The 5213-nt window shown below is 38.9% G+C and overlaps 1 pseudogene; it reads right to left on the reverse strand.

Annotated features, from left to right (window-relative positions):
* Positions 1 to 1368: 1368 nt before the first annotated feature.
* On the reverse strand, positions 1369 to 4137 carry LOC140526491 (kinesin-like protein KIF2A pseudogene; annotated as a pseudogene).
* Between the last annotated feature and the right edge of the window lie 1076 nt (positions 4138 to 5213).

A 5213-nucleotide genomic window follows, 5' to 3' on the forward strand; every position in this document is an offset into this window, starting at 1 on the left:
GGAAACCCTGACCTGTTTAAGCTAAAGCCTTCCCCTCATCTTGGTTTGTCTAAGGCAATAAAAGGGTAGGTAAGAATTGAGGCAAAAGATGAGTTAGTTTGCCTTCACAAGGGACTCCATCTTGAGGAGGACACCTCAGAGTTTCCCTAGGTTAAATAGGCTTTTGTCAGTTAGACTAAGAACTAAACTACCAAGGGTAACATTTTCTTTTATCTCCTCACTATTAAAAAAAAATAATAAATTTTTTGCTTTTCTTTTTTGAACTTAACAAATTTTCCCCCAAAAAAGTGAGCATTTCCAAATGTAAAACAAAACATGAAACATTTTGTCTGTAAAACCATAAATCTCTACTCCATAGAACTCATTTTCTATAGTAGTGTTTCTATGGGAAAATATATCCTAAGTTCTGGGAAACTGACTTACAAATAGATTTTTGAATGCAACCTATTCCTAACTTCAGGGCTTCCCAACACACAGTACCAAATGAATAGTCAAAATAATAAACAGTAAATATTACAGAAGTGGAAAAGGTCACTTCCAGTTGTGGTGTTCAAGGGAAATTTAATTGAAGAGGTGAACTTGAAGTAGGCCTTGAAAAATTGATAGATTGGGATAACCAGAAGAAAAAAAGGGAATTCTAAATCACAGGGATGACCCAAGTGACCCTGGAGATTTCCTCTAATTCAAGTCTTATCTATGGTTTACATGTCTTTTCAGAAAAAGCTTGGCATCAATTATGTAAATTCCTTTAAAATTTAATATGTATTTCTGATGCATGTATGACTGCCCCTATCCTTTACCTTATTAATAATAATGAGTGGGATAAAGTGAAGACTTCTCATCTAGAGTAGATCAGACCCTAGGCCTGAGTTTCTAAACTTAAAGGTATAAAACCACTTGCAACCCCTCTTCCCTTGTTTGCTTAACCCATTTCCTTATATTGTACAATCAAAATTCATTGTAGAGCAAAGGAAATGTTTGTTCAGTTTCTTTTTCAGTTCTTTGCATCAGGAGAATTTCTGAGAATATACCAGTTGCTCAAAACATTAAGAGTTAAAGATTAAGTTGGGGGGAATTTTGTGGTTTTTATTTTTTTTTTTTATTTCGTTACCTTTTATTTTACATCAACTAATTTATATATTTGTCCTTTACAAATAAAATGCTAAGAAAATTGAAACCACACTTTACGTTATTTAAAGTCATAATTCCAGATTATTTCTTTTTACACATCTAAGATGGAATGGTCCAGTGGCTTTATCCACCGTCACAGATTTTAGTTCCGTTCAGTGATATGGCACATCCTCCAAAGTGAACTGAACACACACAAAAAAAGTCTCACACACATTAAAAATATACACACGATAAAGGTAATTTACACTGACAAATAAGGAATGTCATTTATTAAGGCTGTGCTTCATAAAGAGGAAATTTAGGATCAATAGCCTTAATCAAGGCACAGAGCTGGAAGAGGTGAGCACAGCTGTCTCTAGGAGAGGACAAGATATGTACAATCACTGATGAGGTATGCATGCACGCAACACAATTTAAAACTGTTCAGTTGGTCTTTGTAGGAAAATTGAACAGTTAAAATGAAATGCTGTGGTTTTTTTCCTCTTTAAAGAAAAGTCCACAGTCTTACTTCATTATCAAAAAAAAAAAAATTGGCAAAGATCTCCAAATGTAAGCTTCACAATTTGAGTAAATGAAACATGAAACAAAATGCTTCACAAATCCCAATCTTGTTTGGTTGCGTCTCCTGGACTAGAAAGCATTTTGTAGACAAAGGAGTGTTTCACACAAACTGAAATGTCATTCTGGTGAAGAACAGGACATTTCCACAGACACTTTAAAAAAGTTTTTAAGTGTTCAAATGGCCCTTTGTAGCCAAAGCAATAAATGTTAGAGTATGGAGGGCTCCAAGGATTCTTTAGCAGCAAGTGCCTGTTTTAAAGGGCTCGGGGTCTCTTCGGATTGATTTGCTTGCTGGCCAGTTCTTCTTCTTGTAGAGCTGCACGGAAAGATTTCACTTTATCTCGAAGTTCAGTAAGAATGTCTATCTTCTGTTCAAGGATTGCTTCTAGCTGTGTAGCATATGAATCCACATCGTAGTCCACTTCTTCAGTCATTTCTAGGAGGGCTTTTTCATCTTCTAACCATCGAATAGATTCCTGGAAGACTGCCCGGTGATCTTCCACAACTTGCTCTTCCATTTCTACCATCTGAGAGACAGCTTCATGAAAAGTGAATAACTGTGGAGAAACCTCCTCTTCATTTTGTTCACAAAGGAGTTTTAAGTCATCTCTCTGAGGTGAACTCCCTACACCCCACTGTGTCTCTAAATCATCAATTTGATTTGGAGGATGATGCATAATTGGACGGACATCACCTGTAGCAGCTGGATCTACAGTCAATTCTTTTACCCTATTTGCGTATCTTAATGTATTAAGAGTATTTTCACAAGATGCCATCCCTGGAGAGATGGTAGCAATCATGCATGTGCGGGAGTTTTCTCCTATGAATGAATCTCTTAGCACCTGAGTGAGTTTACTTGCTCTGAAGGGAGTATGAGGTTTATTTCTACCTAAGGCTCTGATGCACTCCTTGAGTGCTAAAAGGCTTTTATTAATTTCAGCACCTTCAAGTCGAGTTTGCCTATCTGCACTAGAAGTATCAGCTCCTCTTTCATTTCCAGCCAAATCAATGAGACAAAATTTGCCATGTAATTTTCCCTTCCTTCTGAGGATAATTTGAAAGACTGCATGGCTCCGAGATGAATGTGCATTTGCAGATGTCTGACCAGAAGTCCTGCAACTGTTGCCTATTTCAATGAGCTTCAGGACATCTTCAACGCATTTAACCTCCCGCTCCTGTAATCCCACAACTTGAACTTGTTGTTTACCATCCTCTAACACTCTCAATTTTGTCTTCCTATTAAGCAAGTCAAATACCTTTCCACTATAAATTTCAAAAAAGGTTGCATATACTTGAAGTTCTAACTTCTTATAGTTTGGTTTCTTTAGCATCAAAAAGACATCGCGAGCTGCTAGCGCATATATCCCTTTAGAACAATCCTGGTTCTTTCCTGAAAAGTCACCACCCATGGTATGAGTTTTTCCACTGCCTGTTTGACCATAAGCAAAACATGTAGCCATTCCCCTTTCAAATATGGTTTCTACTAATGGTCTAGCTGTAAACCTATAAACCATTTCATTAGGAGCTGAATCATCAAAGGCATAGTCAAAACGAAACGTTTGGTTTTCCAGGTACCTCGTTAAGTCTACTTTTTGTTTTGGTTCATGGACCATCACAACATCTTTACTAGGGATCGTGATCACATCAAGGTCTTTCATCACCGTTTCTTTTTTATTGAGTGGTCGTTTCCTTACACAAACACATATCCTATGTTCATCAATAGGATCTGCTGTTGTAAGTGGTCTATAATCCAAGCTTCCTCTAAAGTCTCTGATCATACACATGATTTCATAATTTGGGTTTGTAGCATCAACATCCTGGGCCCTTTTTTCTCTGAGTTCTTGTTGTTGTAGCCTCCTTTTCTCACGTTTTTCTTGCAATTTCTCTACTTCTTTCACACAATTGGATTTTCTACGTGAAGGGGGTCCAAATTCCTTTTTTGCAGCTTGAACTGGAGATATATCTGAAACACTACCATTCTGTTGTGTAGCAGAAGACTGTTCAGGAAACTGTCTAGGCCGTGAACGTGCAGAACCAACCACCCTATTGTCTCTTGCAGGTGGGTCATTCTTAATAGGAGCCACAGTTCGGCGATTCTTCACAATTTTGTTTACTTTGGCTGAAGGGGTAGGAGGTGGAGGTGTTTCTGGGCTAGGTTCAATTTCTTCATCAGGTGCAAGGTCAGGGTTAAGTGAAAAGATGCTCTCCAAGTCAATCTCTTTGCCTTTTGTATCTCCATTTTCTATCCATTCAACAGTTACACTTTCATTATCTTCATTTAAAGATGTTACCATAGCTTGATGTATTCGACCATCGCTGCGCTTGATCTCCACGTAAATCCCGATCTGGATCTTGCCGAAGTTGGCCGCTGCCATCACCTCATCGGGAGCAGAGGCTGAGGACGAGGCGGCTGGAGCGAGGCTGGGCAGGAAGGGGGAGAAGGGGCGCGGGCAATTTTGTGGTTTTTAGCTTTATAATCCTGCATCCACTCTTGTAAGACGCCTCCCTGCTCCAAGAAACTGGTGAAGGGACCACCTGCTTCTTGCAAGAACCAAATAAAGGACTTTCTGTTTATAATCTGAGATGCCTCTGAGTAGTCAGTTTGAGTGGGGGTCTTGCCATCCCACACAATAACAACTGCTGAGGTTCATATAGTGTTTTAAGGTTTATAAAGTAGATCTTTTCTGATATTTCATATTACTGGCCTTTACCAGCTATTCTAATCAACCTGGCCTACTTGCTTTTACGCAGGCCATCCAACAGACCTGGAATACATTCCCCTTTTTTATCTCCTCCTCTTAGGATCCTTAATGTCCTTCAAAGCTCAATGCAGGTCCCAATACCTAATGAATGCTTTTTCTGATCTCTCTTGTTGATAATACTGTCTCCTTCCTCAAATTACCTTGTATTTATTTCTCTGTGTACATGTTGTATTCCCACCCTCCTAACCCCTAGTAGAATGTACGTAACAGACTGAGCACCCACACATGAGAAATTTAAGGTGTAAGGATCTCTGTAGGTAGCCTTAGTTCCCAGTTATGGGTTTTGTCATTTTCCAGGTTAGCAAGGGTGGTATAGTACAATCACTCCTTCATAAGTCTGGTCCTATCTGGGCTTTGCACATGTTTTCCTCAAGGGTTTATCTCAATTAGCTCTAGGGATATCAGCACATCACCCTCCACGCTCTCTTTTGGCACTTCCATACAGAGTCAAAGACTACTTCCATACCTTCACACAGCAGCCATTTCTGGCTACTAATCAAAATTTCTTCACAAATCTCCACCCTCTGTCATCATTAATTACACCAAACAAGGATTTGCCAGCTGCCTGATTTTTAAATTTTCTAGTAAGGAGAGGAAATAGACTAATTTATCTGCAGTACTTATACTCTTGCTACAAAATCAAGCTGGCCTCTTCCTTCACAGAACTGTCTATCTTCTCTCACTGGAGTACCAACAAACAAGAACTCACCCAAAGAGAAAGATGAGATCCTGATCAACTAGTGCCTTTTGAATGTGCTT

This window comes from Notamacropus eugenii, chromosome 2 (genome assembly GCF_028372415.1).
Source record: "Notamacropus eugenii isolate mMacEug1 chromosome 2, mMacEug1.pri_v2, whole genome shotgun sequence".
In the NCBI taxonomy this organism is placed as follows: Eukaryota; Metazoa; Chordata; class Mammalia; order Diprotodontia; family Macropodidae; genus Notamacropus; species Notamacropus eugenii.